At 41.5% G+C, this 27,914-nt stretch overlaps 1 protein-coding gene across 11 annotated transcripts in view; it reads left to right on the forward strand.

The window, feature by feature from the left end:
• Ank2 (ankyrin 2) overlaps positions 1 to 27,914 on the forward strand; it is an 842,037-nt gene that overhangs the window by 29,169 nt on the left and 784,954 nt on the right. Inside the window, exon 2 of one of the 11 annotated variants that reach the window (XM_035451884.1) lies at positions 13,934 to 14,032. The exons of the other annotated variants lie outside the window; for them this stretch is intronic. The gene's annotated coding sequence lies outside the window, so the exon portion shown is untranslated. The remainder of the gene's footprint in view (positions 1 to 13,933; positions 14,033 to 27,914) is intronic. 11 annotated transcript variants of the gene reach the window in all.

Consider the following 27,914-nt stretch of genomic DNA (forward strand, 5'->3'; position numbering starts at 1 on the left):
CAGGACTCCTAAGGGACCTCTTTAATATTCTCATATAATCTATTTTAAGAGAGAAACATTTTTCTCTCTTAAAAATTCTGTCATGGAGTAAGGTGGAATTTTTGCAATCCTAGGCCACAAAGACAGTATTTGTGGGCTTGTGTGTGTGTGGGGGGGGGGGGAGGGAATCGGTGTGACTTTCCAAACTGTGCATGTTCATGCAGTGGCCCGAGAGGTTTTGTTGGTCTTTTCAGCTGTGAAAGCCCAGCAACTCCCCCAGCATGATAGATGGGTGACCTTTTACTGCATTACGAATCAGGGTCACTGTTTCCAAAGAGCCTCTTGGCTTGTGGGTCAGGTGAAGGGACATCTCCAGGCTTCCATGGTTCTCTGCGCTACCATTTATCATAGGGCTGTAATTATCACCTCCACACACTGGGCTCCCCACGAATGCATGCTTCTGGAGCCCATGTATCAGTGCCTTAGTCATCTGGCGTGTACACTCTGTGGCAGACTGAATCCTTGTGCTTGGAGATGATGGTAAGACAGTGAGCAAGGTGAAGACCAATTTAGAAGAAGAAGTATAAGCTAACTGCTTATGAAGAAATGGACCCAATATTAGACAATATTGTTCCTAGGGAATAGAAAAGGAAAAAAGAGTCATATGTGGCTGGCCCACGTCTTTAATCCCAGCACTTGGGAGGTAGTAGCAGGTAGATCTCTGAGTTTGAGGCCAGCCTGGTCTACATGTAGAGAGAATTCCAGAACAGCACAGCCAGAGCTATACAGAGAAACCCTGTCTCAAAAACAAACAAACAAACAAAAAAATTAACAACAGGGAATGTTTAATCCACGGATTTTTATGCTCTCAAGAAGCGAAGGTACAACTGAATTTTGGTGCCTATTTCCCAGGAAAAGCTTATGTCTCCAGAGACCTTTGTGTTGACTTGCTTTTGTCTTTTCCTAAACCCATGAATTTCATGTTTTCAAAGCAGAACCCTTAGCTCTCAGAATGAGGCAATTTTGTTTTGCAGATTGCTTGTAAATGGGCTTGCAGCTCAACCTACGATATGGTAAACTAGAAACTACCGGACAACTGGAAATGATGTTATGTCAGAATGGATTTGGGGGACGGGAGAGATGGCTCGGTAGGTGAGAGCATGCACTGACCTTGCAGACGATCCAACACCCGTTCTCAGCATCCACTTTAGGCAGCTCATAATGACCTGTAGCTCCCACTCCATGAGATCTGATGCCTATGGCTTCCATAGGCACCTACATCCTTGTGAATACACCCTTACACACACATACATACACCAATTAAAATAAAACAGATACTTATTTTTTTTTAAGATTGGATTTGGATTTGAAAATACTACCAGTGAAAGGCAGACCAGGGAGCGGATGGCTGAGGGGAATGATAAGAGTCAGACACTGATTGACAATCCAAATTGAAGCAGTGTTTGTGCCACTCCCACATAGTGCCCCTGGAGTGGCCGGTGGGCGGGGGGGGGGGGGCAGGATTTGCGATCTGGCATGAAATAACAGCAATGTTCAAGGACACAATGACACACACACTGATGGAGTACAGGACTGTTGTGTCTGCCCATGGCAAACACTCAAAACAGACTAGTTAAATATACAAGCTATTGTGTGGCAGAGCTGCTAAGGGGACCTGTGAGCCCTCACTAAAGACAAGGCTTATTTATTTGCTTGTGTAGTTACTTAGGTACCGATATACAGGAATTGGAAGGGCATGCATTATTAAAATGTACATAACCAAGTGGAGGAGAAAGTAATCTGGAAAACTTGTATGGGAGGTGCTAGAGAAAGCGCTCTGTGTTTAAAATGTTTGCTGCACAATTGTGAGGACCTGAGTTCAGAACCCCAGACCCCATGGAAATAGCACTTGGGCACAGTTGTCCACCCATAAATCCAGCTCTCAGAAGAAAGAGACAAGGCACCTCCAGCTGGACTAGCAGAATCGGTGAGCTCTGGGTTCAACTGAGAGACCCTTCCTTGATGAATAAGTTGGAGAACAACCGGCCATCGCACATCTGTATGCCCCCCCCACACACACACACATGCACACACACGAGAGGGAAAGAAGCTTGCACAGTAAGCTATTTAGGAAGAAACCAATACCCTGGGAAGTGAGGTGAACAGATCCGAACAACAGGAATGACTGGAAGTGTTGAGCTCCCTGACAACCAAGTCAAAGGGGAAGCACGATGGAGCACACAGCTCTCATCAGCCCGCCAAGGAAGTGTGTCAGTTGGCTTGAGATGCACACACGCTCTTAGAAGTTATCTCTAGCAAGAATTTACTAGACAATACTTACAGAAGAGGAATAAGATGTTGGATAGTTCCGTGAATGCTACACATGTGCTGTTACGGACTAAACTATGGAGTTAGGCACCAACCTGGTCCACATAAAGCAACAGATAACAAGGAGAGAGGAAAATGAACTTCCCATATGAAACTACACAGTACTGCAAGAGCAAGAAAGTGTAAGCTCTGGCAATAGTTCACGATTTTGCGCCTGACCATGAAGCTGGATTTATAATCCACTAAATTACAAATTATAAAGTGGTAGTTTCACTCAGTGGTAAATGTGTGCCTAACAAGCATGAGGCCCTGAGCTGAAACCCGTTCCCCCCCCCCCCCAATGAAAACTCTACTAAATTTAGTGCACTCACCAAGGAATAGAAAGGTCTGTGTGTGCCTACCTTAAGTCTTCTTGTCATCAGTCTTTCTGTCTTGTTCTCCCAGCTTCTTTATCCTAGCACCAAAACTCAGGGATTTGTTTGTATGAATCAACACTGTGGGTATTTTTCCTTTGGGGCAAAACACAGTTCGGTTAATGGATCAAAATTCCTGCCGCTGGGAAAGCAGCCTGCGATTTTTCCTTCACTGAAAGCTGTAGAAAAAGCTTTTATGCTGCTGCATCAGTTTTTATGTGCAGTGACCAGCAAGTCAGTCTAAGATCTTTCCTGACCAGTGACATGATATCAGTGACATCCAGTGGGAGAATGGTGAGGTGCTCAGGGTCTTTACACACTAAATGATGAACAGAACTGTCAGGAGCCAATACAGGAATTCTATCAGCTGCTCGATAGGTCACCTATAGTTTTACATCCACGATTTGGAAAATAAACACTTGGGAGCTGGAATGGCCACTTTGAGGTGGATTTGGCCCCCGCTGCCATTTACTGTCCAACTTTCTTAAAATCAAGCATTTCCTGTTTTGTTGTTTTTTGTTTTGTTTTGTTTTCCTTGTGGTCCTGGGGATTGTACATACTAGATAAGTAAGTCACGGAGCTACACCCTACTTTCCTGTGTGTCTTTAGTCTGGTTATTGGGTAGGGTAGAAACAGTTCCAATAATAGCTAACAGATTTCAATATTTTGGGTTCTTTCCACTTAATATTCATTCCAGAAAAATCACTGCCCACCTCTCCAGGCTACTTCCTCCAGGCTGTCCAGGGTCTGTCAACCACATCAGCTTTGGAAGAAAGTAAGAGGTTCTGAATTTTCACCAGGCTCACCCAAGTCACACTAACATCTGCCAGGCTTTTTAGTTCTGCCAGGGACTTTCAGTTCAAGTAAGACCTTAGTGTCTGCCTATATATTCAAGTTGAAGCTGATGATCTATGCAGGTCAAACCATTCTGATTATTGACGAGCCTCCTGGCTTCTGCCTCTTCGATGGCCTTTTAATTCCAAAGAGTCTATGCTGCAGGGTACCACAATAGCAGCATCGCACACTTTCATCCCCACATGTAAAAGCCCAGCGCCATCTTGCTTATGGTGATGGTGGAAATACAAAGAATGATACTGTAGTGGATTCGTAGCAGACTTAGCAAACAGATCATTCTGAAAAATGACCATTCCCACATCCTGTCTCCTATGTGTGTGTGTATTTCTTCTACGTTCTTCTAAATTTCTAGCATCTTGACTTCATTAAGTGTGGGTCACTGCTGAGTTCAACATGACCTATCACAGACACCTGTGATGCTTAGCATTCACTGTCGGTTCGACAGACTCCCAAAGACCTGTGGTCATACTTGTCAAGGATTATCCTGATCCCAATAATTGATGTGGGAGGACCCCATCTTAATTGCAGGCAGCACCCTTCCCTGGGCAGAGGATCCAGGACTACATGTATCAATGGAGAAGCAAAGTGAGCTCTGGCAAACGTCCATTGCTTTCGTGCAATGAACGGTGTGTGCAATGGAACCAGCAGCCTCCAGATCCTGATGCCTAGACTTCCCTACCACGATGGGGTATGCCTTGAACTGTGAGTCATAAAACTCTTTGCCCCTCAACTTGGCTTTTATTGAGTTATTTTATCACAGAAACAGGTAAAGAAACTAAGCCACCACCACACACACACTAGTGCAGAGAATCCAGAACCTCAGGTAGATGACTTGGAGTTTGCAAGCTTGAACATTGCAGCAGTGGTCCTGTCTTCCTCTTTAGCCTGGCACCTCTGTATCCTTTTGCGCGTTTACTCCACAGTTTCTGCGGATAGAAACTATTTTGGGTATTTTCCATGAGCCTGACATAAACTTAGAGTCATCTGGGAAGAGGGAGCCTCACCTGAGAAAATGCTTTCCTCTTTTTTGGCCTGTAGGCAAGTCTGTGGGACATTTGCTTGATTGATGATTGATGTGGGAAGGGCCAGCCCACTGTGGGCGTTGCCACCAAAGGTCAGGTGGTCCTGGGAGGTATCAGAAAGGTAGTTCAGGAAACCTCTGGCATGTATTGAGCATGTTTACCATGAGATCTACTACTTTTCTTTATTTTTTTTTATTAGTTCAAATTAAGAACAAGCTTATTTCACATGTCAATCCCTTCTCCCTCTCCCTCCCCCTCCCCCTACCTACTCCTCATCCCATCCACCCTCCACTCCCCAGGCAGGGTAGGGCCCTCAATGGGGGCTCCACAAAGTCCACCACATCATCCTGGGCTGGGCCTGGGCCCTTCCCCATGTGTCCAGGGCAAGAGTGCATCCCTTCACGTGGGATGGGCTCTCAAAGTCCCTTCTTACACCAGTGAAAAATACTAATCCACTATCAGGGGCCCTCTGGAGTGCAGAGGCCTCCTCATTGACATCCATGTTCAGTGGTCTGGATCAGTCCTGTACTGGCCTCCCAGACAGCATCTGGGGTCGATGTGTTCTTCCTTGTTCAGGCCAGCTGTTTCTATCGGTTTCACCAGGCTGGTACAGACCCCTTCCATCTTCACTCCTCGCTCTCTGCAACAAAGTTTCAGAGTTCAGTTCAGTGTATATCTGTGGGTGTCTGCCTCTGCTTCCATCAGCCACTGGATGAGGGCTCTAGGATGGCATAAAAAGTAGTCATCAATCTCATTTTAGGGGAAGGGCATTTAGGTTATCCTCTCCACCATTGCCTGGAAGTATGGCGGTTGCTCAGAAAAATGGGGATTAGTCTACCTCAAGATCCAGCAATTCCTCTCTTGGACATATACCCAAATAATGCCCGTTCATACAACAAGGACATGTGTTCAACCATGTTCATAGCAGCATTGTTTGTAATAGCCAGAACCTGGAAGCAAAAAGACACAAAAAGACAAACATGGTGTGTACTCACTCATATACAGATATTAGACATAGAGCAAAGGATTACCAGCCTATAATCCTCTTCACCAAAGAAACTAGGAAACATGAAGGACTCTAAGGGATAAATGCATGGACCCCAGGAATGGGAAGGGGCAGGAACTCCTGAGCTAATTGGGAGCATGAGGGTAGTGGAGAGGGAGCTGCCAGAATGAGAGCAGAAGAGGAGAGGGGAGGAGGAAATGGAGGAGCAGAACTATTGAGTTGGGGGAAGAATAAAAGAGAGCAGGATGAGAGATAACATATTAGAGGGAGCCACTATAGGTCCGAGTAGAGATCTGGCACTGGGGAGATTTACAGAGACCTACAAGGATGACACGGCATCTACTACTTTACAGAAAGATTCTTCTCATTTTTGAGTGATAATCCACTGTATGCATAGTCCGCATCCTGTTTAGCTGGAGTCGGTGAGTAGACAGTTAGTTCTGCTCTTTAGTCAATGGGATTACTGTTGCTGTGAGCAAACGTGGGTTTCACGTGTTTTCATTTCTGTTGGGCTCATTTTCAGTAATGATAATTTATGGCAAACTGACTTTTAACTTTTAACAAACTGTCAAACTGTTTCTCAAAGATGTTGAACCACATCACATTTCTATCAACAAAGAACAGGATTACCATCTCTCCCCATTCTGGCCTAATTTTGTTAATTTTTTGTCTTTTATAGTGAATGTAATTTTATGATGAAAGAAATGATCACATAAATATTAATGTCAGATTTATCGAGAATTAAATACTAGCTAATATATGATTTAGAAGATTTAAATGCTTTTTTCAGGTAGTGTTTTATGTAACCCAGGCTGGCTTGCCTTTAGCCAAGGATTACTTTGAACTTCTGATTCTCCTGTCTCCACCTCCCAAGTAATGGGGTTATAGGCCGGTACAAAACTCAAATATAGACAAAAATTAAATCACTTAAAGAGAAAGATGAGACAGTCTCCCAATTGTTTTGTGGCCTTTCCCTAGTGTCTGTGTCTGTGCAGTTGGTGTGTCTAGTGTTTCTGTGTGTGGGCATGCAGTAACAGGACGGGCTACTCTCTCCCCACCTCGGTTATTGTCGTTCTCATATTGAGAACATGGAATCCATCGTACCGGTGCCTTTTCACTGAAGCTCTGGCAAATACTGCAAAGCAGGCTTTCCTTCAGGAGAACTGTTGACTAAACATGTATCAGCTCTGACTCTATGTTTTGTTTTGTTTAGTTTGGTTTGGTTTTTCAAGACAGGGTTTCTCTATGTAGCCCTGGAACTCACTCTATAGACCAAGCTCGCCTCTAACTCATAGAGACCCGCCTGCCTCTGCCTCCTGAGTGCTGGGACTAACGATGTGTGCTACCACTGCCATATACTAGTTTTTAAAAGTGTGTTAAAAATGTCTTTTACTTTTATGAGGTTCACTAACATTTATCAAAAAGAATCCTATCTTTAAAACACTAATGTGTCAAAACTAAAGTATCTTCTGCTTGACAGTTGTTTACCTTAGCAATACTTTCTTTAAATAGAAACCTCTCAAATTAAGGGTTTTTTAAGATTTACTTTTAAAGTTTGGGGTTTGTAATTTATGGGTATGTGTGTGAATGTCAGGTGTGTGGGCACCAATGGAGGCCAGAAGAGGGTGCCAGATCCCCTGGAATTGAAGTTACAGGCTATTGTGGGCCACCCAGGGTGGGTGCGGAGAACCAAACTGGGGTTCTCTGAAAGAGCAGCAAATCCTCCTAACCGTTAAGCTATCTCTCTAGCTCTCAGGTTAAGGTTTTATTATTTGGCAGTATGTATTTTGGAGATGTGGGTGAGCAGCAGTGTGACCTGTAGGCACCATATTTAGTCAAGGCCAGATGCTAATGATAGTACTTTGTCTCTCTCACAAATGAGGAATAAATTTATATTATTTGCGTGCTCTAAATATTTTGAAAATAACACATTTCTAAAACATGAGGTGGAGCTCAACAAATGACAAGCTAGGAGCTGGAGAGACAGTTCAGTGGTTAAGGGCACTGGCTGCTCTTCCAGAGGACCCAGGTTCAATTCCCAGAAACCACATGGCAGCTCACACCTGTTTGTAACTCCAGTTCTAGGAGATCTGACACCCTCAAACAAACATGCATGCAGGCAAAACACCAGTGCACATAAAATAAGAATAAATTATGAAAAACAAATGAAAAACTAAACTAATTCTTCATTAGATTTCAGGATTTTTTTCAACCAGTTTTAATAGTCTATCAAAATTGTCATAGAAAACATACTTATATGTCATGAGATTTTATTAGTTTTTTTTCATAGTATTTTTTTTAACCTAACATGCTCTCATGTAGCTTGGGCTGACCTTCCTTGAACATGCTGTGTAGCTGAGGATGGCTTTGAGCCTTTGGTCCTTCTGCCTCCAAATCCAAGTACTGGGACTGCAGCCATGCACCACCACACCCTGGTTATCCAGGGCCAGTCCTGGGCTTCCAAGATGCTAGGCTAGCACTCCACCAGCTGGGCTACATTCCAGCCCATGCTAGTTTTATTTGTCTATTGTTTTATGTCATTATTTTGTGGTCATGTTCATTCATGCCTCTGGCTGTTCAAGCTTGTTGCTTTCTTTCTACTGTTTTACAACGAAGGCTGATTTTTAACTTCTCCACTTACTCCACTAGAGACTGTACAGCTATGAACTTTCATCTGAGTGTAGTCTGGTCCAATTGTTTAGTGCAGGAATGTACTGAAAAATGATAGGATTGTATCTAAGGGCCACTGCAATTTCCAACTAACTTGATTATAAAATTTTAGTTTCCCGTAAATATAATGCTTTTACACATGTGGGCAGAGTTTTTTTTTCCTTTTGTGAACTCATGAAACTCATTTTGAGCCTGCTACAGTATTGATTTTAATACATTTCACTCACTGCATATTTTATATATATATATATATATATATATATATATATATATATATAGATAACATTGTAGGGATGCACTTGAAAAATAATTTTTATTAGTGAACAATTTTATGTCATTTTTATTCCTTAATATAACTATTCTCAATGTTTTGTTCCTAAGAAGGCCATTTTTCAGAAAATTTTCTTAAACAGATGCTCACTCAAGTTCATTTCTTATGTTGGTTGTGAGAGGAAGTTGATATCCGAGCATCATTGGGCCCAAGCCTGAGAGAGTGGGATCCCCGTGGAAACACTAGCTGGTACTGTTTGAGCTGCATGGGGAGCAGGGGAGGCTCCCAGGAAGGGAAGAGACTCTTATGTTTGGGTTCTTCTCACAGCACCTCACTGAAATGAACTTCTCTGCCAAGAGTGAATTACATCTCTTGGAAAGGAGACTTCCGCCTCATCATGGGAGACAGCTTCCATGCTCCCAAGACACAGTTGCTGGTACATTTCTCAAGGCTCAGAGTAGACTCAAGGATCACCAATGGCCACCTGATTTGGGGTCACCTCAGCAGAGTGGGTGACAAGTGCCTATCTGACATCGAGTCTGTTTAATCCTAGTCCCAAGTGCTTTCTTATTAAAGCACATTCAATAAAGAATACTGCTGAAAAAATGTGCTCTAAGTTGCACACTGGTTCAAAAATATTTCAAATCGCCCTTGCTGGAAGACACAGATGTGTTTAGAAGTTCTGAACCAAGGGAAAGAGTGAAGGATCAGGGTAAAATGTTTTATGGAAGACTGTCCAAGTCAGAGACAATTGGAACTGAGCACAAAATCTAGTTCTGAGTTTCCTGGGCAAAAGTGATGATGAGGGTTAGGGGGTTTATAATCAAACGAAGAGAAATCCATCATTTGGCATGGAAATCAAACAGTCACTTGCTTTGCAGTCATAGAATTTACTGGGAGGGCCTTAAGCAAAATCACATGGTGACTGTAATAGTCCTTCTGTGTCAGTTTTTACACTGTAATTTTCAAAATTGCAAACTAATAACTTTATAACCACCTACATATTTGTAAAATGGTTATCAAAAAGTAAGGAAACCACAGCCAGCCTTGTTTATGACATAGAGCTGTCTTGTTTTATAGTCTAAATATTTAGGGAACACCTTTAAAGTGTTTGTGTGTGTGTGTATGTGTGTGTGTGTGTGGTAAGTATGTGTAGGTGGGGTGTATGAGTGTGTGTGTGTGTATGTGGTGTTTGTTTGGATATGTGTGTGGGGGGGTGAGGTATGTATGTGAATGTGTGGTGTGTAAGTGTGGTGTGTGTGTGTGTGTGTGTGTGTGTGTGTGTGTGTGTGTGTGTATGCGCCCATGTGGAGGTCAGAGGACATCTTGTGAAAATTAGTTCTCTCCTTCCAAGCTGGTCCTCAGGCTTGGCAGCAAACACCTTTTGCTTATCCATGTCACAGCCTTCTTTCTTTGCTTTCTCAAACACACACACACACACACACACACACACACACACACACACACACGTATTTTCTACAATGTTGTAGAGTTTCTAGTGTGTTCCATTTGTTCACTTTCGATCCCTGCATTATTTATCTACCACCTAGCTGGATTCGGTCAGTTCAACTGTCTTTGTGGGAAAGCAAGCTACCTACAAACAGCATAAAAGAAGTTTAATGCTATCCCACGTAAGAGTCCAGGGGAAAGGCTGGTGACATCACTGAGCCTGGCTCCCCTGCTTATTCAGGAATAGAATCCCTGGTCAGAACATGTGGTTAGCACTTGATCCTAATCAAAGGACCCAAAATACTTGGATCTAGTTCATTTTAATCTTAGTTGAAAAGACCGTCGATGGACACTTAGGGAAAAGTGAAGGCAGCATAATATCTCCCCTTCAAGTGCTTTGCAGTCTTCAGAGTGCGACCTGGATTTCGGCCTCATAATTCTCCTTGAAGCAAACAGAAGGGTCTCACAACACAGAAAGCAGCGGTTTATGAGGACGATACAGACAGCCGCACAAGAGGACTCTGTTCATGGTCTTCAAAGTAAGGCAGCGATGGCATGGTTGCTGCTGTGGCCACATGTAATATCGCCTGTAGCTCTTTAAAGAGGATTAGCCCAGCGTGCAGGGACCATTGAGAGCTGGATTTCATGTAGAGCTGAATATGCTAATGAAATGGTAATGTGTAGGGCAAACATTTCGTAATATCAAATCCCTTCCAAACTCAGCTTTGTCCCTCCCACAGTGGGAAACCAAACTTTATCATATCAGAAGGACTAGTTCTGCTGCCTTGTAAATCTGCTTGTATAAAAGATGGAGTTAAATATATGTGCATTCATATTTTAGCTAAATTCAACTCCAATATAAGCAGAAAAGCAAAGCCTGTTTACAGTCATTCTAGGACTATCTGCCCGAGGGGGTGAATATAAAATAATTTATCCTTGTAGAAAGCAATATATATTCACCTCAGAATTTCTTTTTGTGATTTGCCTTTTCACCAGTACAGCATGCTTCTGCTCAGTGTTAGAAAACATTGCCTCACAACTTCTCAGGTCACGTCTCCACTCTTTCAGATTTGAGATTTTCCATAAAAACACAAAAAACCCAAAACCTTGCTTTGTGCTTGGGTGATGACACATGAGTTACTTTCAACTTAATATTCCAGTTTCAGAGCCTATTTGGCATGGCCAAGGTGAATTCATTGTAAGGCTATGACTACAACCCATGTAGCCACGTCCTTGTATCCATGCACATGGTTCGTGGAGACTAAAAACCCCCTGAAGACTTCATCTCAATGGCTGGGAAATACAGATCCAGCAAACACATGGAACCCAGTGCCCTTGGCTTAATTTCTAATGCGTGAGCTTTCATTAGTTATTATCATTTCACTGCACTTGACTGAGGAGCTTAGGCGTTCTTAGTTTTTTGTTGGTTAGAAATGGTGTGTGTGTGTGTGTGTGTGTGTGTGTGTGTGTGTGTGTGTGTGTGTTTATCGAAGTTTTGAAGGGTTTGTCTGTGGACACAGAGGGACGGTGATACATATTCATGAAAGAATGTGCTCTCCACTCCCCGTTAGCTCTGACAAAGCCTTAGCTGTTTCACACAGCAAGCTCACTGGGATTGTGTGTGGGGGCTGCATGGCCAGATTAGTGCAAACAGAGAGCCCACTCCTCTGCTTGTTAGACCTTCCCTTCCTGACAATTTCCCCAATTGTCGCTTGTGACAAGGCTGTCACTAGGTGATGGCTTCTTTTGGCCATTTTCAGATAACGATAATTTCCTTAACTTCCATTTTATTTGACCACAAGCACTGTGGGTGAGAGAGGAAGTACTTCCGTAGTTTAGGGAGCAGGGCTTTGTCACTTCAAAGGCAACTTTGATCTAAAAATATGTGCTGTACCAAATTCATTATGTCTTTCCTTAAAGAGCTTTTAAATTTATTGATCTTCTCCTCAATTATTCTCCTTTTACATCCAGTAAGGATGTATGAGATGCAGTGTTAGAAGAGCCTAAGGAGGAGTGGGGGGATGCGGCCAACTGGCCACTTCTAAGGTCATTACAAGAACCGAACAACAGGTGCTTTTGTTTCCGCTCAATTCCCGTCCGAATCCCTGAGCGACAGAGCCCTGCTGCTGCTTGACGATGCTGCACAGTGATACCGGTACCAACAGAATAAGACAAAACGATGTTTGATATTGCAGCTCAGTAAAGGAAAGAAAAAAAAAACAAAAAAAACTGTTCCATACAAAAACTGTGCCAACAGTCGTCTTGCAACCCCCCCCCCCCCATTGTGCCCGTGGTTTTGAAAGCCAGCTCCCGGGGGCTGTTCAGTGATAGGGCAACTTCTTTGTTGATGAACAATTTGGCTTCCACCAGGAACAATCTTCCCCTGGGCTGAGGGTTAGCTTGATTAAGTTCATATAATTGGATTGATGGAAGATTATACAAAGCAGAAAACAAGAAGAGAAAAATCTCCATGGATATACATGAAAATTTACTTTCAAGTAATAGCACAGCGTAGATCTGGGTGAAGATGGGGGAGGACTGAGGAGGCGATAGGGTCAAAATACATTGTATGACGTTCTCAAAGAATTAATGAAAATATTTTGATGCAAAAAATGTCATTACTCATAAGAGAAATAGTCTGATTTAAGAAGAATATTTTATAGTATGTTTAATTTACTTTCAAATAGTTCAAATCCACCCACATGCATGCATACATATGTAAATAAGTGTATGTGGCAAAATGCTATGCACAGGGTAATTACACTTCATTATTCTTTGAACTTTACTGTATATTTAAAATTTTTATAATACAAAAAATTTCAAAATAAAATATTAGAGGGGGAGAGAACAAAAGCATCAGCATGGGGCATTTTTGACTTGGGGAGCAGACCCTCTTCATGGATGGAGGGTTTGCCTCTCCGAATTTCCTTTGGCTGTTGCTGTTTCTGAACCATGGTTACACGAAATCACTGTTTTAAACGCCTAGAATGAAGGGGGACATGGTTTCCATGAAAAGTATCACAATCAACCATTCACTTCTAAAGCATCACATACAATAATCAAAGCACTGGTGTTCATTCCTACAATTAAGAAAACTCTTTTTGTGTGTGTTAGTTTTGTTTTTGTTTTTGAGAAATGTTTCTCTGTGTAACAGTCCTGGCTGTCCTGAAACTCACTTTTGTAGACCAGGCTGGTCTTGAACTCACAGAGATCCACCTGCCTCTCCCTCACAAGTGCTAGGATCAAAGGCGTTTGCCACCACCTCCTTGCTAAGAAAACTTTAAACAGGTAGTTTTGGTAATTATTAAATTAATTTTGGCATGTCATAATTTCCAAGACTTATACATTCAGGATATAAGTAATTTCTTCTCCCATTGCTGGGGATCAAACCCAGGGCCTCAGATCTGCTACCAAGTGATGCCCCAATTTTTAAACATGTTAAAATGTGTTTAACATGTGTTGTTAATGCATGTCCTTAGGCTCCTAAAAGTAATGGGAATTGCTTCTTTTGGAAAATCAGTTCTTTGAATTTCCAAAAAATGCATGTAGTGTAACAGAACCATTGTTTTGAAAAGCTAGTTTGGTACCAGGAAACCGGTGGACCTACAAAACTTCCCAGGTACCAGGATTCATAAGACTTTCTCTGCAATGCCAGACACCCTGTGTTGTATCAATTCATCCCGACTGACAAGGAGATAGTATGATTAGCTCAGGTTTTCCCATGAAGAAATTGAGGTTCAAAGAGCCCAAGTAATGTGCCCATTTTCTCACATCCAATCAATGGTACAAGCATAATTCAGCCTTGAGAACCTGGGCTCCCAGGCCATGTTGTTAACACAGGGTCACAAGGCGCAGGACTTAGAAAACATGAATGGGCCTGTCCTGATTGCTGTCTCTAATCAGTGACAGTGTGTCCTGTTTTCATCCCCAATTCCAACAGCTTCCCAGCTCCAGTCTCCTTCCCTGCATGCTCTGGCCATACGGACTGAGATGTGAAGACAAGGAGAAGGGTTGAAGAGGAACCGTTGCTTCTCTCTGGGTTTGTCTAGTGTTTTCTTCCATCTCATGGACAGACTCGCCTCTGAGGTCTGCTCAGTGGGGAGAGCAGGGTTCAGGCTTCACAGCTCTGTGTCATAAACAAGCCCTTCATTAAAGGACTCTGCTATCCCTTCTCCTGATGGTCTTTTAAACCCAGAAACCTTGATTTTTGCTTTCCTTGTGAAATCAGTAAAGGGAGAAGGAATGTAGTGGGGTTTCAGGAGGCACTTTCTCTCTCTCTCTCTCTTTTAATTTAGGGAAAGGTCTCTCTGTATTGCCTCAGAGTTCACCTGCTCTGTGACATGTAAATGAGCCACAGAAGCTGGCACACAGCACCACCATCAGCCTGCCACAGAGGAGACAAAAGTAAACACTCTCAAAGAGATTGCACTGAAATATGATATCAGCTGCAAGAGAGGACCATCTCCTCTGGTCAAATGAGAAAAAATCATATTATCCTCACTGTGGTATACAAATAGCTTGTAAGCCACATTCCCCATTTTGAATGGTGACAATGAAGTGCTAACCTCTGGGCTGCAGGCCAGCCTGATCCCATCTCCAAACACAAACACTTCTGCCTTGGTTTTGGCTGGGGGCTGTGCACTGGCCTCCCAACCCCCACCTCCCCCCACCCCCTGTTAATTGGCTGAGACCACCAGAATTTGGAGGACACAGATGTCACTGATAGTTTTCCTAGGGAACACATTCATGCCCATCTGTTGCAGCCTAGAAGGCTGTTCATATATCCACAAGGCCTTCATTTAATTCTTGTCAGAAAGTAATGTAAATCCAGTTTACCTCAGAGGTCGCAGCCGAGATTTATGCCAATGAGCCCCCTGCAATTTACACACACTGTAGTTGTATAGGATGAAAAGAAAGCCCTTTCATGTTGGTGCATATTAACCAGAGCGTCTGCCTTCCGAAGGGCTTTTTGACTGAGCTTTCTCCTGATTTTAATACAGCTCATGCCAGTTGGTGTACCCAGCTTTAGAGAAAAAAAAAAGAAGGAAAAAAAAACCCTAATCTTTAAAGTTTCTTCTTTTATAAGAGGTGAAAGCAAAGGAGAGAAATCCTAGCAAGAGGCAGTACCTCATCTGGAATTATCTGGTAGGAGACAGGATGCCCCCGCCCTTTGATAGAGTCTGGCAGGAGAGCTGTTCTGGCTTGAATTATTGGAGTTGAGGTCCAGAGAGAATTCAGTTGTGAGCAATTATCTTTCACTGTGAAAGTGCTAGGACTGTCCCGTCGAATTAGTCTTCTGACTTTTCAGCTGCCTCTCTTTCATACAGGCAGAGGGGATGGTGGGATTTCATTAATTTTATTAAGACCCCAGGTAGGTAGAAATTTATCAGTAAAGTAGAAGAGTGCATATAGAGAGCGATTTTAGTGAAAGTCTGAGGGCATTTTAATGAACTTCCATGGGTGCTGTCTTTCTGTGTATTGATACATTGTGAAAAATTCAGGTTGTGGCCATAAGCCAGTAGGCAAATGGTTTTGAAAATACCGCCCCCCCCCCCGGGTTCTGGAGATTCTGCATACACCCCCTTTAGAGTGTATGGCCTTCGCTAGTTGCTTTCCATTCATCACCCTCAGCTTTCTCATCTCTAGAGTGGGGAGAAAGTCCACATCTTACAGTTTCATGTCTGCAGTGGACAGCACAGAATCTAAGCCACAGAATGTACTTAGCCACTGGCAGTTGTCACTTCTCACCTCTGCTCAGGGTGGCAAATTGTAAATTGAAAGCGATAAGATGGTGCAAAAAAATCTCTCGTCATTTTCATCACTATATTGATTTTCCATATACTTTACCACATTTGAAGAAACAGCATGTTCTGATCAGCCTGGTCTACAGAGTCAGTTTCAGGACAGTCAGGACTGTTTTGAAGAGAAACCCTGTCTTGAAAAACCAAACAAAAATAAAAACAAAAAACCCAACCATCCAAACAAAAAAAGAAGTATGTTAGAGGGGGATAAAATGAGAGATTTACTTTTCCACAATTCATCATTTTTGTTTTTACATGTTTAGCTCATTTTTGAAAAGCACAGGTTTAGGTCAGAGGAAACCTGGCCACTCTCCTCATTCAGCCCCAGCCTGTGATCTCCCGGGACAGCGTTATTAGGCAGTGTGTTCCTGGAGTGTTGTAGGTCATGCTCATTTGTTTCTGCTGATAGCACTGAAGTATGTCATGCGATTATTTTGAACATTTAACCTTTTGTTTGTATTCTGCCTGAGAAAATATTAAAGTTCAGCTGTGGTCCCCTAGCACACATTACCAGGACCTTGCAAAGGAGGGATCTGAGAATGTCCTGTTAGCAGGCCTGGAGGCAGACCTGCCCTGATTGAAAATACACACTCCAAGTGTGCACTGTGTGGACTGAACAGCAGAGCTGGACGAAGCAGGAACTGCGTTTTGCAGGCTAATTGTCACACCATAGAGGCTGATGTCTCAGATTGTTTACTACCAAAACTAGGGACCAGAAAAAATCAACATAACCTCAGATGGGGGATGGCTCAGAGAGTGAGAAGGCTCACTGTACAAGCAGGAGGGTCTGAGTTTGAATCCATATCACCCCCACAAAAAATAAATAAATAAACCAGGCATGCTGCTCTAAAGGCTATTATAAATACATTGTATATAATATAGAAGATAAATTCTTTTCTAATCTATTGGCTTCAAATGCAATTTGATGTGGCAGGTCACCATATATAGCAGCCAGAAATGAGCCAGCTCCTCGTTCCTGCTGCCAACCATTCATTTGGTCCATCTTCCCTCTCTTGGAGCACACAGGTTCTAGAATGCAAAATGCTCTTTATAGATGTGCACGGTTTTCCCATTGTGATTTCACAAGACAAACCCCCAGGGGAGGCAATGAGGGCTGCACACACAGCAGAACGGATGAAATGATCAGGGCGTGCATGCGTGTTCAGCTTCCTGCTAAACAAAATGCTTCACCTCAAGTTGTTCCTGAATTTATTTCACGGGGGGGGGGGAGAGTCCACTGTGCTCATGAATAAGGACCCCACTCTCTCCGCTGACTACATCGAGGCCTTCTGAGAGGAGATATATTGCCTCCTGTCAGGGTTAATCTATGAACACCTTCGGCACTTAGACCCCATTAGTCTTTGCTCACCTCTTCATTGGTCCCTTCGGAGCCATATTGTCACTTGTATCAAGTGAAAATTAGGATCCTGTTTTCCCCGGGGAAAATGTATCATTTAGTGCTTGGTGCCTTCAGATTTGAGAACTGAGTTTCAGCACTGCTGTAGCAAGTAGACTGGGACCTGAGTGTACATCACAGAATCACTAATCAATTTTTCTGTTTTGGGGCAGGACTGTTACTTTCTTCTCCAGAAAAAGATAGATAGACACAGAGCGATCTCAGTGTTGAGCTACTGTAGACTGGATGTTTAAAAGCATATAGCTCCTGCCATGTGACTCACTGATACTTCAAAAACAATTTTAAGACTTTTGCTTATGTGTGTGTGTGCATGTGCTAGTGTGTGCCTATGTGAGTGGATACACATGCGTGTGCAAGCGCCCTAGGATGTCAGAAGAGGGCACCAGATCCCTTGGAGCTGGATTTACAGGCCATTCTGGGTGCTGGGATACGAGCTCCAGTCCTCATGACTGAACATTGGGTGTTCTTGACCTCCAAGCCGTCTTTCTAGTCCCCAAACGTTGACTTCTACATTTTCACATATAGCTCATATTTATTGCTGCCAACATTATAAGAAATTCTAATTAATGCTATTTTACAATTCTGTAACAGTCAGATTATAAACCCAACCCCTTTATTTTCTTTGTCAGGATGTAAGTGTCTGCACCTTCCTTCTAAGTCAGGTAGTGGTAAGAAGGATGGCATGAGTCCTAAAGCTTGTCTCAGTGTGCACAGATTGACCCTGTGAGCCAGACAATTGCTCTAGGGAAACTTATTCAGAAGTGGAATTACATACGTGCCTACTTACAGATATTTGTCATTGAGGTTGAAAATGTTTATTTTGATTGTCTTGGTAGGCTTCAAAATCACCACATTACCGACATTACTGTATGCATGATACTGTGTGCTAGTCAGGAAATGCTAAATGTCATCCAGTACTTTTCAAGTAGTCTGTCTGAAGCTTCTAAGTTGGCCTCAAAGCCAAGTGATAAGAAAAGTCTAGGAGCTGGTGGTGGCACACACCATTAATCCCAGCATTTGGGAGGCAGAGACAGGCTAATCTCTGAATTCGAGGCCAGCCTGGTCTCATACACAGCAAGTTTCTGGATAGCCGGGGCTACACAGAGAAAATGTCAAAAAAAAAAAAAAAAGAACAAAAAAAGAAAAAAAGAGAGGAGTCTACCACATGATTATTTTCATCAAATTGTGTGGTTAATGTATTTCATTTGTTTACTTTTATTTACCTTTGAAATTGGCATGTGTGCATGAACACACACACACACACACACACACACACACACACACACGAACACACTAATTCTGTTATTCTGAAACTATACTCATTTTTCAAATGAGTCTGATAGCTGTGGGCTCAGAGCTACAGGCTACAGGATGAGCTATGGCTTTTAAGAAAGGCTGTGCCTTAACAATAAACCAGATTAGAGACCCTGCCTTTGGCTGTACTATAGGATACTTCAGAACAATACCAATTGAATGTGCTGTCATTTCTCTGTAGACCTTTTCAGGGGTTCTTCCTTCGAGTCACTCAAGAGCTATAAAATCCTATTCAGTTCCTTGTCCTGAAGAACCCCCAAGTGCTCGGCCTGCTGAGCTGCCACGCACGGACTGAAGGAGTTTGGTGGGTAGACGACAACCTATCATACTTCTTCCTGTGTGCTCAGCAACACAAGTAGCTCTCTGTGGTGGTGGTGGCCTGCCACTCTTCTGAAGATGCAAGTCCATACTTGTTCCCAAGTCAGCAGAAGGCTGCCTGCCAAGATCCATCGTTTGCTGGTTACATGCACACGCTGTGTGAATTACATAGCCACATGGTAGATTTTATGTCAGCTCAGGACTACCATCCTGCCCACGGCCAGTACAGAGGCCCATGCCTGGTACCTTTGACATTTTAAGTGTAGAATAAACAGAATTGGTTTCTTAGAGAGAAAGAGAAGGTAAGGGGCTGGTGGCTACTGTCTGAGTGGCTGCAATCCTTGGACACTCTTCTCCCCTGTCTGTCATTTCAGCCCTGCCCCCTTTCTGACACCCTGACAAAGGGGGTTGATAGCCTAAAGGCAAACAGCTGATTGCACCAAGTTGGTTGGGCTTGGATTTTTTTCTATTTTAAACAAATATATTTTTCTCTTCAAAAATATCTAATTGACCATTTGCTAACTCCAGTTAGCCAACAGTTTGCTAACAGAATTTCTGTTTGTTAATCAAAGGTGGTCCTTGGAAATCATTTAAAGGATAATTTCATTAGTATGTAGCTTAATATTGGTTTTAAAATATCAAGAACTTAAAAATGTGAATGGCTGAGCAATTTTCTTTCTCAAAATCATAGGTGGTAATGAAGCCATCCAGGAAGCAATGCCCTGCTTGGGTAAATGTGGAGAAATCGTGTGACCCTTTAGAAAAGTAATGTGGGATTGAAGGGCACAGCAATATCTTGGTGGGGTAAATGTGGAAAATTGGGTGACCTTTTAAAAATATTAAAATTTTGCTCCATGAAATTTTATTGAAAGCTAGCATTGAAGTCTACAAAGCATTTATTACTTACAGGGCAAATATATATATATATATATATATATATATATATATATACACATATATATTTACATATATAATTCAACTGATCCCTTAAAACTGTGAGATTTATCCTATTGTGCCTCTTGCAGAAACTGAGACATGATTTGCCTAATGTTAGTATAGGTTTAAATCTTGGAGTCCTAATAGAACCTACAGGTACCTATCTTGGCTGTTGGTTGATGACTAAGAGTGAAATCATAATTATTGTTTTCACATCTTCTTCTGTTTTTTTTTTTGCCCCTTTAATGCCAAAGCTCACTCATCTCTTCTCTCCTTCAACTGTTCCTTTGTGTGTTACTGCTCATATCAAAATTTGTGTGTTCTGTGAAAAATTAATGAACTATTCTGAGTGTGAGAATTATAATTAAACTTGCAAACTTGTTGCATTCTGAATCTTTATTCCCATGTTCATCACTCTCATCTTCCTGGGCTGGAGAGATGGCTCAGCAATGAAAAGCACTTGCTGATCTTCCAGAGGACCCAGCCCCTTGCATTGGGTCACTAACAACCACCTATAACTCGCTTCAGGAGACCCAATGCCCTCTTCTGGCCTCTGAAGGTACTACAAGCTCATGGTGCACATACATTCATCAGGCACACCTACCTACACATAGAATAAAGCTAATTTCATCTAAAAGTGTGCATTCCTACACATCTCTGGTAAGTCCATACCAGAGTACCCTGTGTGTTGTTTCCATATATGCATGACACATCACTTGGCTTTCTTCTTCCAGCCCCCACAGATACACAGCATTTCACCATCTGACTGTTAATACAAGCTGGACATTTCTTCACCTCACCCATTGTGGCACACACTATATACTCAGGATGCTTCATTTCATCCCCTGAAAATTAGCTGTCTTCTATAAAGATATCCTTGCTGGGGTTTTCTCCTGTCTCTGGCATATGATGGGAAATGAAGTAGCCACACGTTTTGAGGTCAGAGTCTTGAACTGTTTTTGAAATCTCGACCTTCTCAGCTTCCTTTCCTCTTCACGTTATTTTCCCCCTAAAGTTTGTGTGGACGGTGTCTGCCTCTCAGGAAGCACTCCTGAAAGGATAGTCCTTCCAACTTTATTAAACATTTTCCTGCTTCACGAATGCTCCTCACTCCATGGTGTCTCTGGATTAGGAGACAGACATAAGGAGGACATTTATGTGAGTGCTCTCCTGTCACTTAGGGTGCAAATATGCAGAGGATGAGCTCCTGGAAGGACTATTTCAAAGCCGTCAGCTTAGGAGCCTGGAGCCAGGACCAGATGGCAGGATTGTTCACCTTGACCTGGGATGCAGCTCTTCAGCCATGAGGCCAGGCAAATAATTCTTCAGATGTCACCATGGCTGATGGAGCAGGTAACTGTAGCCGGGAGAAGCCACAACAGCTCCTGCAGTGTGGCCTTTTCTTCTTCCTCTTCTTCCTTCCTGAGGCCACTGCCTAACCCATTTGTGACCCAGAGCACTCCTATTGCACTTTCTTGCACAGCAAGTTTGGTAAACATACTCAGTGTCAGGGAACTGGAGAGGATGGACACAGGACACGAAAGGCAAAGGCAAGAGGCAGCTTCACCATCCTGTCTCCTGTTTCAGTAAGGTGTGGCTCATGGACTGGACACTCAGTAAGAAACTGGATAAGAAAAGAGACATAAAAGATATTTTAACTAACAAAATTTCATAAAATATATTCAACAAAATTCCATAAAATCTACTCATCATTAAAAAAATAAAAACACAGGGCCGGGGAAATGGCTCAGTGGTTAAGAGCACTGACTGCTCTTCCAGAGGACCCGGGCTCAATACCCAGCACCCACATGGCAGCTCACAAATGTCTGTAACTCCAGTTCCAGGGGACCAGACACCCATAGCAAAACGCCAATGTATATAAATAAATAAATTTTAAAAAATAAAGAACAAGCTTTTGTTTTTGTTTTCTACCAAAACAGAATGTAAGAGTGAATGAAATATCCCTTTCAATCTAGAGTTTGTTTACCTAGTGATTCAAGCTGCCTATTAAGGCTTTCTGGAACTTACTCATTGGCAGTCTCCTCTGCACATTTTCTGTCCATGTAATTGTCCAAATCCTACCCCTAGCACAGTTCCCTGCTCAAGAGCCCTTTCTGGTCTGCAAGTCTGGCTCTAACCATTTCTGCCTGGAGTGGGTTCCAGCCCTCAGGGCAGTAACTGATACTTATAAGCTGTTCAATACACCTTTGCTACAACTTTATCCTTTGGGGTTTTAGTTGTCAAATAGATACATGGACTCTAAGACTGGAAGCCTATGTGTGGAACACAGCAAGAACGGGAGCAATCCAGTTTAAGCAAGAGAGCATACTGCCTACAGGTTTGCTTTTAGTCTTCTGTGCTCGACAACCTCCCATCTTCTCCCTTTTCCCCTAAAAATCAATGATTCTAGATTTCTACTTTATTTTTTAAATTTTAAAAATTTTAAAATTTTTTAAAATTTTAAAATATTTTAACTGTACACTTTTGCAGTTCTTAGTGATCATTTTTAAAATGCAGACGATTTCCTTGTTTTCCTTTGTGATGTCGCCAAATGTATTTGTACCCCATCACAATATATTACTTAGACACCGGGGTTTATTAGGTTCATATCCATACCCTCAGGAGATGTTTGTTTCTGAACGTTGCTGTGATGTTGTCTGGAACTGTTAGGTATTCTTTTGCTGATTGTATCACAGTGTAAGAATATTTTGTTTCCTTGCCGGTATAGATTTCACCACTGTGGACATTGTTGTATATGTCAGCAAGGCTCAGATTGGACAGTTTCTTTATGCTGGAGTTTATACCTGAGCTCGGACATTGGGTAAAATGTCTGTAAATGGTTAGTGACAGCGGAGCATGGAATCTCAGCAGTGTTCTCCATAATCCTTATTATTGCTTTTTAAGAGTTTTCATCATCATCATCATTATTAGTGGTTTTTCGAGACAGGTTTTCTCTGTGGCTTTGGAGGCTGTCCTGGAACTAGCTCTTGTAGACCAGGCTGGTCTCGAACTCACAGAGATCCACCTGCCTCTGTCTCCCGAGTGTTGGGACTAACGTGAGCCACCACCGCCTGGCTTAAAAGAGTTTTCTAATCAAGGAGTAAATAGTTCTTCAAACAACAGAAACTCATTTTTCCTGATGAATAATACAATAAACACTTTTCATGTTTATTAACTGTTATGTTTCCTCTTCTGTGATATGTCCAAGTTTTTTGTATTTTCTTTTTTTTCTTTCTTTTTTTTTTTTTTGCTACATAGTTAGTGTTCTCTTGTTGGGAATTCTTTTTATATTCTGGGTAGAAATGTTTCATCAGTCACCAAACTTACAAATACTTCCTTCCAAAAGGTGTGATATACAAGACTTTAATACCAGCACTTAGGAAGCAGAAGCAGGCGAATATCTGTGAGTTCAAGGCCAACCTGGTCTACATAGAGAGTTTCAGGCCAGCTATGTATACATAGTGCAGTTTTGTTTGTAATTTATTGCTTTGTTTGCTTTATGCTGTGGTTTTGCAAATCACAAGTTTGTCTTTTGTAATTAATTAAATATATCTTTTCCCTTATAATTTTCCTTTTATTTCAAGTGTTCAAAACTTCTTCCTCAATGAAGAGTGACTTAAAAGAAACCCTCTTTTAAGACTTGACATCTTACCCACAATGTTTTGTGTGGCAGTGTGAATACCAACTACATTTGCAATAATAGAAACATAAGGGCATTTGAAATGCAATCAATGTCTGAACAAAGGTGATTATTCAGGTATAAAAAAGAAATGAAATGTTGGGCTAGGGGTGTAGCTCAGTGGGTAAGGTGCACAAAACCCTAGGTTTGGTCTTCAGCACTATATATACCAGGGATGGTGGTACCAGGCACCTGGGAGGTAGAGGCAGGAGGATCAGAGGTTCAAGGTCATCCTTGGCCACAGAGGGAGCTTCAGGAAAGCAAAATAAGAACAATGTCAGCAGCCGGAAGAAGTGAAATACTGATTCATTTTACAACACTAGCGTGTCAATGACCTGGTACTGCATGAGAGGAGAGTGCTGTGGAATGACCCCATTTCCAGTACCAGGACAGGCAAATCATGGATGTAGAAAGCAGATTGGCAGATGCCAAGAGCTGAGGAGAGGATGGCCAATGACTACTTACCACAGACGAGCTTCTGTTCTGGAGTTAGGTGCTGAAGATGGCTGTACTTGTGAAAACACTAAAATCCACTAAATCATAAACATCGATACGGCAGTGTTTTCTGTGTGAACTTATCTCAAAATTTACCTTCACTTTGGAATTACATATGATCTGTTTGGCACTCCTCACCCCCCCCTCTAGTGAGCTACTTTAGAGGATACACAGCTTTGTTTCTCACATGGGAGCCTTTGGCACTGAGTCTTAGAAAATAGCATTTTAACCCACACACTGCTCTGTTGTGATCAAATCTCTCTATACAGGTGTGGGTCTTTGTGGGGCGCCTTGTGTATTTACTAGGCCAATTTCTTCCCGTGCCAATAATTTATATAATCTAGTACCATTAACTACTGGCAATTTGATGTTTCAATTTCCTTTCCTCCTTTATTTTCCTAATCTGGTATGTCTAGATTCTAGCTTGCTTTGGTTTGTTTTAACCCAGCACACTCCACTACTGAGATACATGTCTAGTCCTTCATTATTCTTTATTCTTCCATATAAATTTTAGGGTGACCTTTGAGGTCACACATAGATATACACACAAAGATGTTCAGATTTCTATTGGTGTTGCATTAAAGTTATAGATTAATTTGGGGAAAATATGTCGTCTTAATAATCATGAGTTTTTCAAGATATAAATATGGACTACCTCTCCATGGAGCTTTATAACTTCTCTTCTGAAAGCCCCACATATTTGCTACTTAAATTATTCTTAGACACTATATATAAAAACATATATATCATCATATTATTTTTATGTAATATATTTTGTTGCACATTATATATTTTTATATATCTGTATATACTTACATATATTTGTATATATTTTTATAGATATATTCATATAAAATTTTTAATTTCATGTAGTAATTATACAATTTGTATAACTAAGTTACATTAATAATTCTAAATTATAAATAAAATAATTGTATTGAATAATTTATATGAATTATATACATATGATTTTTATAATATGTTGAATATTTTTGTGCCATGGCAACTGTTTGATTTCATTAAATTTTATCTCTAATAATTTATTGCTTTAGGATTGGATTTTTGGTTTGTTGCTAACATTGAATGGTGTTCCTATTCTCTTCATAGGAAGATTTTAAATTACTTAATTTCTTTAAGATTATAGAATCATGTGAATTTTATATTTCTTCTTGATTTCTGAGTTATATTTTGTGAAATTATTCACTTTGTTGGTGCTTTCAGAGTCATTGGTATACAGTATTTCTAATATTTTATTAGCTTTATAAAAGAATACAATGTTCTCTCTCCAATTTCTTTATTCCTAGTCTAGTTTTCTTTTCCACTTCTCAAACAAGTTTGACAATGGTTTGTCAATTTCATTCTTCTTTTGAAAGAACCAATATTTTACTTTGCTGATATTCCTGTTGAATTCTTTTAATCTGTGTTTCTGTATATGTGTGTTCATGTGCACACATGTGTGTAAGCATGTCCATGTTTGTATGTATGGGAGCCAGCAGATGCCTACTAAGGCACATTTGTGGAGGTCAGAGGACAACCTCTGGTGTCTATCATCTTCTTACTCATGGTTTGAGATTAGGCTCCTACCCCAGCTGTGTGCTGGGCTCTGCTGTCTGTCCTCAGGTCACTGCAGGAGCACTGGGGTTCTGACTTCCTGTGGGTTCTGGGGATCCACATGCTTCCACAGCAAGTGCTTTACCCTCTCAGCAATGCCCGGCCCCAAAGGGAATGCTTTATGTAAACTGATGTTTATTTTGTTCTTTTCAGCCTTTTTCTATTGCCCATAATTCCCAGTTTATGCCATGCTGGGGATTGAATCCAGGGTCTCAAGTATGCTCATAAGCACCCTACCAATGGGGTTACATCCCCAGTGCTCTTTGTGTGTATGTGTGATGCTGGGGATAGGGTCATCTCAAACCTTAGTCATGCTAAGCAAACACACTGGCACTAAGATGTATGCCCAGCCCCCAATTTTTGCCTCACTACTAGCATTAAGACTAAGAATCCTGCATGCAAGGTTAGAAGTGCTGTACCTTCCTGGTGACCTGGCCAAGAGTCTGATATATACACGAAAAATAAAAGTCCCAGAGACAGATATGTGGGATTAAGCTTCAAGCTGAAGATCAGAAAAGCAAAGCAGCTGGTCACTAGCTTTCACTCTACCTCAGACTGAAAGACAATCCTGGCTCCACCAAACCTCAGGCTCCACCAAACCTCTCCTCAGTGTGGCTGGAGAATCCTGAGACTTCAATGTCTTCCTATCCTCAGTGTGGCTGAAGAATGAATGTCTGATACTGACTACTGAAGACCCTGCTCCTATAGACCTCTAGTGCTGGGATTAAAGGCATGTGATCCCAGGTGCTGAGATCATTTTTGTGTGAGCTGTTTCTCTTTAGGACTGGATCAATCGTGTGTAGGTTCTGGGTGGCCTTGGACTCACAGATATCTGTCTACCTCTTAATCCTGAGTTCTAGGATTAAAGGTTTGTACTACCACCTCCTAGCTTCTGGCTGCTGGGATTAAAGGCGTGCGTCACCCTGCCTGATCGCTATAGCTTGAGGCTGAGTTTGCTTTCTGAATCCTCAGGCAAGCTTTAATAAATCACGAATAATATATCTCCACACTGGAAAAAGTGATATTTCTATCTGTAGTAACAGTTGCCTCTCAGTTGTTTTTTATATATTAGTAGTGCTGCACTTGCTTCCTTTTTTTATTTTTCTAATGTATCTTTCCCTGCCTTTCTGTGTTCTTTCTATATTTTTCTGCACTCTTATGCTTTAGAAAATACTTGTAACTACTTTAGAAAATTTTAAATTAGTATTTATTTCATGTGTATGGTGTTTCGTCTGAATGTGTGTATGGACATCACTTGCTTGCATAGTGCCCATGGAGGCCAGAAGTGGGAACCTGGTATCCATAGAGGTCAGAAGATATTGGATCCTTTAGAACTGGAGTTACAGACTATTGTGCGCTATCATATTGGTGCTGGGAATTGAACTTGTGTTCTCTGGAAGAATAACCGGTGCTCTTTGCTGTTGAGCCATCTCTCCAACCGCCATATAGCTACTTCTACTGCAGTCTATCTTTAACTTTTTTTTAAAAAAAAATATGTATTTATTTAGTATACAATGTTCTGTCTGCATGCCAGAAGAGGGCACCAGTTCCATGGATGGTTGTGAGCCACCATGTGATTGCTGGGAATTGAACCCAGAACCTCTGGAAGAGCATCCAGTGCTCTTAACCTCTGAGCCATCTCTTCAGCCTTCTCTTTAACTTTAAACTGAAGCAATTTTTAGAAACACTAACATATTTGACAGTTATTTCAACCATTTTTGTCCCTTGTGTTTATTCTTCCTTGTCCTTTTTTATTTCTCTTTCTTTTGTAATATTTCATTTTTTTCTACTAGGTTCATCTCAAATTTTAAGGATTGTCCTAGACATTTTATTACCATCTAAATGAAAATCTCCCTCCCAGCTGGCCAAATTACAGATCTCAGAACTTGTTAACATCAATTAAACTTATGACTTGTATGTTTGTATTATCACTTGTATATTTTCTTATATTCCTTATGTTTTTGATCTATCCTTTTTATAAGATTTTCATGGTTTTCTTTTTATATGTATATAAGTGTTATGCCTTCATGTATGTATGTGCACCATCTGTGTGCCTGATGCCCAGGGAGCTCAGAGCCTCTGGAACTGCAATTGCAGATGGTTGTGAGCTGCCATGTGGGTGCTGCAAACTGAACCCAAGACTTCTGCAAGAGAAGTTAGTACTCTTAATCACTGAACTATCTCTCCAGCCCCTAATCTGTTCTTTCTCAATTGACAAATAATATATACACAATGGACAAATATGTATACACTGTGACATGACTCAGGAAAGCTATGTAATATGAATTACCTTACATACTAATTTTGTGGTGAGAGCATTTAAGTTTTACTCAGTAATTGTCAAGCATTT

Source organism: Cricetulus griseus, assembly GCF_003668045.3.
Source record: "Cricetulus griseus strain 17A/GY chromosome 1 unlocalized genomic scaffold, alternate assembly CriGri-PICRH-1.0 chr1_0, whole genome shotgun sequence".
NCBI lineage: Eukaryota > Metazoa > Chordata > Mammalia > Rodentia > Cricetidae > Cricetulus > Cricetulus griseus.